A 14,046-nucleotide genomic window follows, 5' to 3' on the forward strand; every position below is an offset into this window, starting at 1 on the left:
ATTTTATTATTGGAGCTAAAGTCATGGCTCATTTTAGAAAGGAGCATTTTTTAGTGGGTACATATAATAAGGTAAAATGAAGAAGTTTGGACCATGCAAGATAGTGAAAAGACATGATTCTTGAAATGCCTATGAAGTTGAGTTACCTACTGAATTGAAAATTTCATCATTATTTAACATTTTACATTTTACATCTTATCATGAAGGAGTTGATGAAAATGTCATTACATAAGTGTAGTGGATTATTCCAGCAACTAGTTTGGCTACAAAGGAGATTGAGGAAATATTGGACAATCATGTTGGCCAAAGACAAGCAACAAAACTTATGAAGAATACTTGGTAAAATGGAAAGGGAGGAAAGTAGAAGATTCATCTTGGCTAGCAAAGGAGGAGGTTAACATTATTGGTTTTCCTTGAAATACCTAAGATGTGATGCAGTCACTTCTCAAATTACCTCAGGTGTCTGATGCAAGAGCATCCTAGGTGTAAGAGCAATATTGCATCACCCAAAAATATTTCCATTTAGTTGTTTGAATAATGGATGTGCTAATGAAATTTTTTTGTCTATGGAGGTTTTCTACTTAGTAAGTTAGTCAAAGGAGCTTGGAATGTTCCAATTTTAGAGGCAAAGGTTTACTTTAGATACATCAACTTGTCAATGGAGTTTCATGGCCAAATTATATGTATTTGTGAAGTTACTACGGAATTACAATGTGCAATTTTCTTATAAAAATTTAGGCTCAATTTTGAAGGCCTTAGAAGCCCTAGATGAGGCCCAAAAACTTGATGGATGGGTGTTTGTGCAGATCCAAGCCTATAGATCAAAAGTTGAGGATTCTAGAATGGGGTTATAATAGAAAATTAGAGTAACATTTCAAGAGTTATGGCCTTCCAAAGTTGGGCTACCCAAAATTTCTAAAATAAATGTTAAAGGTGTATTTGGCTAACTTTATATGTATTATTAGGGTTTGTCAGCCTGATGTATTAAGTTTGGGCATCTAGAACCTTCTCGAGTGGTATAAAATTACCTACTTAAGAAACACCTAAGAATTGTCTAGGACAGCTCTAGGTGATAGTTTGTAGCTTTGTCTTATAGATTACTATAATGATGGCACCCATGTGGATTAGTATATTGTAATTTTGAATTCTATAATGCCACATTTGTAGCAATACTAAGAAGCCCATATTTTGTTCTCACAAATTGTTTTATTCCCTTTCTTTTTCTTATGTGTTTATGGTATTAAGTGGGGCACCTTTCATCAAGTTGTTAGAATTCTATAGAATAATTGAGAGGGGGGGGAGGGGGGAGGGGGAGGGGGTGTGAATTAGTTATCCAAGGTCTAAATACCCTAATAATACTTTTTCACTCATTGTAGTGAGCCTATTAAACTATTCATCCATCCAAGCTTAAATCAACCATCTTTAGCAAGTTACAGTAAATCAAAATGCAAGAATAAAACATGCAAGATCAACACATGACATAGTGATTTACGTGGAAACCCAATTTGGGAAAAACCACCAGTAGCATGCTACTTGATTTTCACTCTTCAAAAGTGATGCTCTATTAAAAGCCTTCCATGTTAAAGGCTTACAACACACTATTAAATGTGACCTTGTTAGAGGATTTCACCATATTGTTAGGAATGGGCCTGATCAAAGGACTTTAGAACATTCACTTGGAATGTCACCCTGTTAAAGGATTTACAACATGGCTATTAAACCAACCTAAGTCCATAAGATTTAAACTATCTGTTACAATTGCTAGAGAGTAACAATAATGGATTGTTGATCTGATATAACTTACAACATACTTTGTAGATTTTAGATCACTCTTCAGTTTAGTCCTTTTGCTTGGCTTTTAATCACTTTAGTTCTTACAGCTTGACATCTCAAGCTTTGTCTCCTTGAGTCTTCTTACTCATTATACAAATGCATCCATATCTGTAGTCATCTGTTGAAGCAAAGTAAATGTGCTTTCTTTCTCTTTAGCACCTCCTTCAGCACTTATGCTTTCATGCTTGACCTCCTCTCTCTCTTTTCTTTGTGACCTTATGACTCCTTTAAGTAGAAATCAGGTTTGTCTTTGCCGCTCGTTTCTTCCTCTCCAACTTTAGGGTTTCAAATGAATTAGGTAGGATATAATGTATCTACCCCATATCTTGCTCTTATCTAGAAACTTCATCTAAAGTCCAGTTGTAATCTCTAAAAACATTTTACATGGTGTTTTGTGCCACCATCTCATCACTCTTATCTTCTATTTAATTCACAGACTTCAAGATAACAACCTTGTCGGCTTAGATCTGGTGAATCTTCGATTTACAAAATAATGCAGCAACATGAAACTATTGGTTTACTGATGCTCAACACCTCTGTGTTACTTGGAACTATTGGTTTATTGGTACTCGACATCTCTGTGTTCCTCAACACTTGTATTTTCTCGACACTTGTTTCTTCTTGGCACTAGTTTCTACTCAGCACTTGATTTTACTCAGCACTTTATTTTACTCGGCACTTGAAGTTCACGTGGCACTTGAATTTTCTTGGCACTTGATTCTGCTTGGCTTCAACTAGGAATCTATTTAGCACTTAATAGCTTTCTCGACTTCCTCTCTACTTAGTTAGGCTAAATGAACTAGCTAAAACCTTACATCTTTGATATGTTTCAGTGTGCCCATTTTTTGTATCTTAGAGTATGTCATCAATGGCTTAGCTGATCCTGTACTTCATTACAATAACATAACTTCAACCTTTCTCTAGGTCTTCTAGTTACATCTTTATTGATTGCCTCCTCCTTGTCAATCAACCAATTGATAGTATTTGGATCACTAAAGCAATTGTCATTCCTACAAGTAGCAAGTTTGACATCAACGACAAAACAATGATTGATAACATTCTTTACCAGTTCCATGTGATCATTTCCAACAATCTCCCTCATGATCTTTTCAATCATTTCCAACACAAGTCATATTAGAGCTAGGTTTTTTGAGTGTGTGGACATCTCATTGACTAGGAGGGATTTCACACTAGGACTATGGTTTGGGATGAGTGTGTAGAAATATGACAGATAGTGAGGTAGTTTGCACTAGGGTTACAGTGGAACTCTAAACATGCCTCCATGAAGAGAGCATTGTGGAAGAGTTGTAGGTGTTACACCTAAGGTTTTTAAAGCCCTCTAAAGAAATATGCAAGCATTGGAAGGAAAAATTCACAAAGGAATAAACCTTTTTGTAAGAGATAAAAATGAGGATGAGGATGAAGAAGAAGAAAATGTCAAAGTAGCGGTAGTTCTAAACCTATAGGAAGAGAGAATTTTTAAGGGGATCTCCAAGATTGGAAAAAGACCTAAGTTTGAGGTTCCCAAATTTTTGAGAAATATTAACCTAAAGGAGTTGATTGATTGGATCAATGAATTGGAGGAATACTTTTATTAAGAAGATATTGATGATCCTAATAGGGTCAAGTTTGCGAAGGGAAAATTGAAGGGACATGTGAAGATCTGGTGCCAAGAGATTTAGTTGGAGCAAAATAGAAGAGGAAAGGACACAATCATGAAATGGGACAATATGATATCAAAAATGAAGAGACAATACATTCTTGTGGATTCTGAGTTGGATCCACTAAAGAAAATGCAAGGGTTGAAGCAAGCAGGAAAATTTGCTCAAGAGTATATTGAAGAGTTCTACTAATTTCTCATTAGAACCGGCCATGTAGAAGGTGATAAGGAGAAATTTGTTAGTTATCTTAATGTGTTAAGGCCAAGGATTTAGGAGGTGTTGAGCCTAGTTCAAATAAACATTATTGAGGATGTGTACCATTTTCTTTTAAGAGTAGAGGAGAAGCTGGGAAAAAATTTTGATAACAAAAATAGTGGTAGAGGTCATGGTGCAACATCTAGTAGATGATCTTATTGAGACCAAAACTATGAATAGAAGAATAAGGATGAGGCTAAAAGTAGTATTTAGGAACAAAGAGGAAAATTTCTAAATATTTTGAAGATCAGAACAATAGAGATCAGAGAGGAAGAGGAAAAGGGAAAGGATCTGGAAGAGGGGGTTTTCGTGGAAAATGTTTTCACTGCTGAGAAGAAGGGCATAGAGCATTTGAATATTCCCAGAACCAAGGAAGCATAGGTAAAAGAATAGAAGGCTAGGCCAAAGTTGAACATGTTGATGAAGATGCCATATCATCACATTTCAAAGATGTTGAAAGACAAGATGTCCTAGTTAAAAAAAGAGTCTTGTTAAGTGGTGAAAATAAACCTGATCAAAGAAGGATCTTGTTTGACATAAGGTGAAGATGTGAAGATAAGTGTTGTGATCTAATCATTGATGTTGGAAGTACTAAAGATATGGTGTTAGAATTGATGGTCACAAAGATTAAACTGAAGAGGTAGAAACACCTATATCCATACCATATTGCTTGGTTGCAAGATGACCACAAGGTCTTGGCTAGTGAGCAATACATAGTGAAGTTTAGGATTGAAGGCTACCAAGATGAGATTCTTTGTGATATTTTACTAATCAAAATATGTCATATGTTGTTGCATAGGCTATGGTAGTTTTAAAAGCATGTTGTACACAATGGGAAAGAAAACACTTGCAATCTAACCAATGATGGAGTGAAACATAATTTGAAAACGTTGAAGGAAAAATAATAAAAAGTAAGTGATGATGTCATAATATGTTTTTTTGATGGAAAATATTTTCTCAAAGGTATGAACCATGAGCGTATGTATTTTTATATAATCCCAAATGATGGTAAAGTTGCAGATTTGTTGCGAGAGTTTCTTGATATTGTGTCAAATAATTTACCTGATGGATTATCCCTAGTGTGAAGGATCAATCACTAGGTGGATTTGATTCCAAGAGCTAGTTTACTAAATAAGGTACTGCACAGTATGACACCAATAGAAAGTGAAGAGTTGAACAAACCAGTTCATTAGTTGTTGTAGAAGGGATTGATTCAAGAGAATTTGAGTCCATGTGTTATGTCAACAGTATTAGCACCAAAGAAGAATGAAAAATGGAGGATGTGCAAAGATTCTTGCACTATTAACAATATAAAAATTAATTATAGATTTTCACTACCAATGATGGATGATATTATGGACTATTTGAGTGGAGCTCTATATTTCACAAAGATATATGTGAAGAGTGGATACCATCATTTTTGCATCAAAGAAGGTGATGAGTGGAAGACTACCTTTAAGACAAGGGAAGGATTGTACGAGTAGTTAGTCATCATTTACCTAGATGATATGTTGATCTTTAGTAAGATGTTGGAAGAGAATTAGATGCATATTCGAAAGGTGTTTGATAAGTGGAGGGAAGAAAAGTTGTTGATAAACCTAAAGAAGTGCAATTTTGTGAAGGATTCAGTGAACTTTGGATTTCTAGTTTCAGCAGAAGGTCTAAAAATGGACCCAAACAAAGTTAAGTCTATTCTTGTGTTAGGGAACAGATTTGTCCTTCAACAATAATGAAATAAATTGACCCTTAAATACCTAGAAAGAAGAACAAACATAACTAACAATTCAATGAGTTATCATTGATTGATACTCTCCTCTAAATTGAGAGGTATAGCTCCCTCATGAAAATATATTCAATGAATTAGATAAATTGACCATGTCTTTAACCTAAAGACATGAAGGTTTGCTAACATCCACCCATGAATATGGAATGAATGTGATTACAAGGTTTAAGAATAGAGTAAAATGAGAAAGAATAGAAAATAACCATATGACCAATCAATCAACCCTCTTTACATTACAAAAAAAATTGGAGAAAAACATTATTTTATTCTACAACTATGAATAACCATAGAAAAAGAACATGAGAGATGTGACTATACGATCAACAATGATCCAAGAAATACATCTTTAGACCCTAAGATCTGACAAACATAACCTATCTTTATTATGAACACAAAACATAAAGTCACATGATAACCTGGCCCTACAATTAAAAAAAATATATAGAAAAATTAAACCACCCTCTCATTCTTTTTTACAAGAAACATTTAGAAAATATCCACATCCCTTGTAGCCTTAGGATAGCTAGAAAAAGAACTCACAATTCTTCCAAAATTTTGTAATAAATAGATTTACATGCTCCATTTTCTATTCTATAACTGAATCTTGAAAACTAATTATTTCCTAAAGTTTTCATTGGATCTTTTTAAATTTCCATATCCCCTTTTGGTCATGATAACTTCATATTGAGATAATGGGTATTGCACACATTGCATAATATTGTTATATTGTATTAATTTATTTATTATGTAATGTTTCACCTAGATGGATGTGCAACATGGAAAGATTCTCATGAGATATACATGATGAGTTGTATTGTAACATTGTGATGATGTTTCATGTAATTATTTAATATTGGAGAAAAGAATTAAATTTTTAATATTAAATGTGGGGTCAATGGGTTAGGTAGCACATGGTTTATGTAATACCACTTGCTAGTTTTGTGGGACTTGCTACTAGAAAAGCAACTGCAAGGGTAGTTGTTGTGTGTAATGACAAAAGGCAAAAAGGGAAAGAGTTGAGTGAGATAAGGCTTGATATGTTAGCCAAGGGAGCATTTGTGAAGATTGGGAGCATGGCATGAGATGTGTGGATTCATGCTTGTTCACATGGATTGCTTGGTTGTGGCTATGGATTTTAAGGTTTCCATGGTATTGCAATGTTATTTTTGCTAAATAATACATGGTGATGGATTCTTTTGGAGGCTAGGCTTTTCCCTCAATGAGAGTTTCCAGGGCATATCTTGTGTTACATTTTTGTGAGCATGTTGTCTATTCTCTTTCATCTGGATTTTGATTACATATTTATTTTAGATCTATTATGGGTTATGTGAAAACAATTATGTTCTTTGTTGCAAGTTCCCTTACAAGTGGTATTAGAGCTATTTTTTTATTATTGTAATCTTGGATTGAATCCATGGGAATGCATGAGAGGATAAAAAAAAGGGAAAGATATATGGATTATGTAGATTATTTATTATAGATCAGAGGGTTTTGGATTTTTTTAACGATGGGATGTTGAAATATTAAAATGGATTTTTTGGATGTTACATTTAAATGAGGTTTTTTGGGGTTGGATTGCAATAATGACCTCGTAGATAAAAAAAAACCTCACCATTGGATCTGGTTCAAATATTTTTATAAATTTTGATATATAATATACCCTAGTTTCACCATGTTCAGAGGAAATGAATATTTTTTTAAAGTTTTGGCCCATGATGATCATAATTTAATTTTTTCAAAAATTTTGTCAGAAAAAGAGAAGAAAAAATTGCAATGAAAATGGTAAAAAGGTCGTCTTGGTAAAATAGCTATAACTTTCTATCATAATATCGAATTTAAGACTTCTTATAGGCACAAGAAAGTTAGTTCAAAGCACTAAAACTTGGTGTAGGTTTGGTTCTGTGATTTTGAAATTTTATTAGGTTTTAAAAGCTCAAAAGTTAGATGTTATTTATTTTGAGCACAGATTAAGGCATAACTTGGGCATACGGAGTTAGATTTTGGACTTTGAGTAGTCAACAAAAAGCTCTTGGAAAACTCTATACATTGGTTTAGATTTGGTGCAGGCTTGGCATAGTTTATTTAGTTGTATATTAATTTGAATAGTTTATGGTATATATTTATTATGATAGCATTGTGAGTTTATGACATTGTTATTGTATACTTGGTTCATATTTCAAATTGGTCTCATGATGATAGGGTTATCAGTGTTTGGTTTGGATATGTATGATGACTTGTTGGGTCTATACTATTGTAAGCAGTCTATACTTTAGTTTGCATTTATAACTTGTTTATGGATTGTGTTTGCTCGTTGATCTTTTATTATTGATGCATATTCAGATTAGTGGCTTGGATTTGGGTTGTCTATGCCCTAAGTCACATGATTTATTGATATTTCTTCATGTAGAAGGGATGAGATGTTGTTACCAAGAATAGTCATTGTGGAGGATTGTGGTTGACTATTTTTATGCTGATAGGTTGGACATATTGAGATTTAAATGCTTGGTTTATGGATGTGATCATGGTGCCATGGATTGGCATGACATGATTGGATATACAAGTACATCCTTGATGTTCATTGGTTTGGATTTCTAATTTTGTTATGGTGGTATATCTTCTTGGTTGAGGATCATGGTTATTTGATTTATTTTGAGGAGCTCATAATGTGCAGTTTGATTTCTTTGATGGTTTGATGCCTTGGTTGATTCTTGTTAGGATAAACCACGGATAGAAATAAAAACTACATGCAAATATAACCAATAACAGAAAATAATAGAACACACAGAAATGAACACAAGGCACAAAGATTTAACGTGGTTCACCCAATCCCTGGGCTACGTCCACCAAACAGCAAGTCCGATCTTATTACAATCCAGTTATTACAACCTGATTACAATCCGTAATCCCTTACAGCTCAATACCGCCACAAGAACCAATTTTGTAACACCACATATAAAAATACCTAACCCTAAGCCCTTTTATACAAGTATTAAACCGCTTTAGGGTTATTACATGTCGGCCATATGTCGGCCATAATATGTTGGCTACCATGTCGGCTACTTCCCAAAACCCCACTCTTTATGAAGTATGTACAGTACTTTCCTGATCAGTCGCCACAATCTAACAATATTGTTGGGCCCATTTTTCATTGCACCAAAAGCCATGACTGTTAGAGAACATGGAACACCACATAATTAACCACCTGTGGGCAGGGGAGCGCGTCGCATCACCCAACAATCTCCCCCTCGACGCGCATACTAGGTGCTTACGCGGGTCAGGAAGGCACCGGGGAGATTTTAACCCATGACCAGGCCAAAACTAGGCTCTGATACCAATTGTTGGGCCCATTTGCCGTTGCACCAAAAGCCATGACTGTTAGTGAACATGGAACACCACATAATTAACCACCTGTGGGCAGGGGAGCGTGTCACATCACCCAACAATTCTCATAGTTAGAGGATGGTTTTTCGTCATGATGTAATGGATAGCTTGCATACATAGTTTAGTGGGAGCTTTTGATAGTGATAAGGTGATAGTGTAGAATTAGTTTTTGGTTTGATTTGTATCTTATTGGCTTCAAGATCTTGGTTTCACTTGGTATTGACACTTTGGTTGTTTAACTGTAGACCTAGAGGATTCTCATGTAGGAGATGGATTTTTTGATGCCATGGGTTACTCAATACCACAGTTGAGTGAGAGTTTTTTTTTGGCATTGATATATTTATTGAGTGTTTGTAGATGTTGGAGGTTTGCATTAGATCCTAATGCTAAAGAAACATCTTCGACATTTGCATGGTACACTTGGTTATCTTCATGGTGTGTGGAGATGGTTCTTCATGGTGTGTGAAGATGGTTTTCTTCATGGTGTGTGGTGATGGTGACATCTTGAAGACTAATGGGATTCTTGGTAAAGGTGTGCTTTATGCTTTCATTTGACATGTTATCCTTGGTGTGAGGATGGTTTCATTTTTATGTCATGGTATACTCTTGATACACATTTAGAGTTTTGACATGTTATAGTATGCTCATATGGAGCATGTTATCTCTTTGGTTGAGATGGTTTAGATCATGTTGTCATGTTTGTTCTTGAGGCCATGGTGAGAACTTTGACATTGATCTTAGTTTAGTTTCTTGGTATTGAGTTCATTGATCATAAGCTAGATACTTCATGATATTTCTATGTTGCATTTGGAGTTTGCAAGGATTGGTTATTTATAGGTGCTCATGGATACTTACAAATGGTGGTGATGTTGATTTCTTTTGGAGAGAAGTATTTGTTGGGATAGTTGATGGTTTCAACAAGAGAGTCTGAGGGGCACTCACCTAATATGGACTTGAGAAGATATTGTTCTTATATGAGTCTTGGTTGGAGACTTGGATATCCTAATAAGCATTCTCATTCCCTACTCTTGGTCTACTCGGCAGTTTGCTACTTGAGAGGTATAGCCCATTATTTATCTCAGGTGCATTATATTTATATTTGTCTTTCATGGATATAGATCTTGAGCTATGGTACACGAGTTAGTTCTAGAGGGTTCATTTGAGAGATGGTTTAGCATTAGTTATCTCTATTTTAATATGTTTTTATGTTGGTTGAGTTTGAGAGATGGTTTTATATTGGGCATATTCCTTTTTTTAGGAATGGTTATTCCTTGAGTTAGGAATGGTTTCTAAGTTTGATCTTCTTGTGAGAGGTTTACATCCATGATGAGTTATATGGAATGGTTTGGGTGTTTTTTGAGGCTTCTTGGTTGGGGTTTTATTGAGGAGATCATAGTTACAAATTTTATATCTAGAGGTGTGTGTAGAAGCACATGACACAGGTTATGATTTGCATGCTTTCTCTTTAGCCTTGGTAATCTTCTTGGATGTTCAGTTTTTACTTACATTGGATTTAAGATTGGTTAGATATTGTGATCATTGGTTTGTGTCCATATATGTCATGTAATAGATGACATGCTTATTGCTTTATCTCTTTTATTTTATTTTTTGGTTGTGGAGAACTTGGGAGAGTTTTGGAGACTTATTATGAGAGTTGTTCTTACAAGATATTGGTTTGTGTTATGGATGTCCTTGAAACCACATGGATTCACTTCTTTGAGATGTTGTGAGTGGATTGGTTATAGATTTGACATTATCTTTTGCAGTGGGAGCTTCTTGGTATATATGTGGTAGGTATTTCTCTTGAGGCTTATTATTGCACATTATAGATTGGATATGTTGATGATGTGAGATTCACTTGGTATACATTTGGAGGTATGGATAGCTAGATGGGTTTGGCACTTGTTGTGGGTGCTATTTTAGCTATGGATATTTTGATAAGTATAGATACATGTGATTACCTTTGGATTAGGTTTTTCTTCTTGGCATTTTAGTTGGTATAGGATTTTATGATCTTCTAATGTGAGAAGTTGGGTGGCTTTCTCTTTGGATGACTTCTAGTCATGTTTGGTGGTAGTGGCATAATAGGAGGTGAGATCATTCATGTTTGAGATGCTGGATACTTTGATTTTTTTGCTAGTGCTAGAATTGAGCACTTGGTTTACTTTGATCCATTATGGTGCATGTGCTAGGAGGGATTATTTCCTTGCTCATTTATGTGGCTATAGATAATGGGTTTTGCACAGATTGCATAATATTGTTATATTGTATTATTTTATTTTATTATGTAATGTTGCACCTAGATGGATGTGCAACATGGAAAGATTCTCATGAGATATACATGTTGAGTTGTATTGTAACATTGTGATAATATTTCGTGTAAATATTTAATATTGGGGAAAAGAATTAAAGTTCCAATATTAAATGTGAGGTCAATGGGTTAGGTAGCACATGGTTTATGTAATACCACTTGGTAGTTCTATGAGACTTGGTACTATATAAGCAACCAAAAGGGTAGTTGTTGTATGTGAAGACAGAAGGCAAAAAGGGAAAGAGTTGAGTAGGACAAGGCTTGATAGGTTAGCCAAGGGAGCATTTGTAAAGATTGGAAGCATGGCATGGGATGTGTGGATTCATGCTTGTTCACATAGATTTCTTAGTTGTAGCTATGGATTTGAAGGCTTCCATGATTATATTGCAATGTTATTTTAGCTAAATAATACATGGTGATGGATGCTTTTGGAGGCTAGGTTATTCCCTCAATGAAGGTTTTCCAAGGTATATCTTGTGTCACATTTTTGTGGGTATGTTGTCTATTCTCTTGCATGTGGATTTTAATTACATATTTATTTTAGACATATTATGGGTTATGTGGAAACAGTTATATTCTTTATTACAAATTCCCTTACATGCCACATTACTTTAGTGTTTTGAATATTATTATTAAATGAATCACTCTAACTCAAATATACACACATGGGAATGTGTTGTATTGAATCCAAAAGGTAACCAAGTTATGCCCAAAAGAAATTAATCATCTACCACTTGGATCCTTACCTTCTAAATTATTTTAATCTATAAGTTGGTTCAATATGCTTATCAAAACAAAGGGTTTGCATGTTGTCTAGGAAATATATTGTGGAAATAATTGGTTGAAGAAAATTGTCCCTTAGTGATATTGACACCTATAGATTATATCTCTAGGATCTCTAAGTGGTGAAATGATCTAACCACAACCATGTGTCCCTATATGTGTCTCTTGAAGAATTTAGAATCTCGCTTTACGTGACCAAGCATCTAGTTATTCTTCTCTATGTTTTACCAAAATTGGGTAATCAACCTCAAAATGGTCATGATTCAGTATGTACACCCAAATCTCATATCAAATGCTTGGATGGACCCAAGGATTCTATTGATGATTCAAGATTTGACATGTATGAATCTCTATTCTATCAAGCAGATTAAGTATATTATCATTGATCTTCATTAGGAGGATTAAGACTTTGATGTGTATCGATGTGTATGAGAGTCTAGGCCCAATGGAGAAACTATTATGCTTGTATCATGTACAAGATGGTTATGTGATCATGTTTAGAGGCTCATAAGTATAAGTTTGGCTTCAGATGAGCTTCAAATTAGTTTGAAGCTCCCATATATCCATTAAGACAATCCAATCAAGACCTAAATGCTATCAAGTTCTCTATGACATTAATATAATTCATGATTCCATTAAGGATCTAGCCTTCTATTTTGTAATTCCATAGTGTTTTTGGGCTTTCAATGACATCTTGAACTTCAATATCACCTGAACATGTTTGATGGCTTCAACTATAATAAATATGATAGTTATATTACAATCTTAGCCTTAGGTACTTTCTTTCCCTTAGGCATCAAAATTTACCCATAATAGTGAAATTTTTATCATTGACACTCACCTTAGATGTATGAAATCTTGCTTCCATTCTTGTGACATGAAAAAGAGATGGGAAAGATGGCATGACTTAGATCACTAAATGGAATCTCCTCTATATTGATGAATCGAACATGATGGTACTCTATAAGACATTTAGTAACCACTTATATTTGGCACATTTGCATTCAATGTTGAAGCCTTCTATTATGAACATCTTTGACATCTATAAACTAAATATTTTAATAAGAGATCCATCCCCATTAGATCATACATGAATTCTTTGTATTAAAAGTGATGCATATAATTCATGTGCCCTTCACTTTGGAATCTGCCTCCATAATGATGTTCACACTTGGTCAAATGATTGAAGGACAATCTCTCAGGCTTTGCTAAATACAATTGTTTAATTTTGTGTTGTCTTTGATGTTACACAAATGTCATATCAGTTATCAGCTAGTGCTTACTGAGTTCAATTTTTCAGCAAAGGAATTTTTAGAGTCTACAGAGAATTTCTAAATTTTACTCTATGAAAATAGTTTCTACTGAGCTCACTTGGGTGTCGAAGGATTTTGTGGTAGAAGTTAGCGGTAACTGATCTCACAAGGTTATCAAAGGAAAGTCAATTTTTACCAAGTTCACTCAGTCTCCAAAGTATTTTGTAGAGCTCATAGTGTTAATCAAGCTTTTGTTGGTCAACATTGGAAATCCGTTCTAGAATAGTGTTTACCGAGCAGGGTCGACCAATGAAGGATTTCATTGTTTTGGGAAATAAAGTTTAATTATTTGAAGTAATGATTGTAGCCGACTAGGGTAATAATTATTGGTAATTTTAACTTGTAAGTGAGCTGACTTGATAATTTGTAAGATATAAATAAAAGGTCAAGATAAGAATTCTAAAGTAAGAATGAGCGAGCATGCAAGTGTATTGATTGTTTGAAGAGCAAAGTGTGAAAAAACTTTGGAGGAGGATAAGATATCCTTGAGGAGCAATAAAGTAATATTTTGATCAGAGAGGATCTAGTGAAGTAGAATAGAGATTTGTATCAGCAATTTAGTTGCATCTCATTCAAGTCAATTCAGTGTTACTTTCTCACCATTGTAGTAGTGATTCCTAAATCTCTTAATAGAGTTGGTTTAATAGTCATTTGTAAAATCCTCTAACAAGGTAACAGTTCTATTGAATTTTTCTAAAGGCCTTTTGCAAAACCACTCTTAATAGG

This window comes from Cupressus sempervirens, chromosome 11 (genome assembly GCF_028749045.1).
Source record: "Cupressus sempervirens isolate cs-2001-9-10 chromosome 11, ASM2874904v1, whole genome shotgun sequence".
Classification (NCBI taxonomy): Eukaryota; Viridiplantae; Streptophyta; class Pinopsida; order Cupressales; family Cupressaceae; genus Cupressus; species Cupressus sempervirens.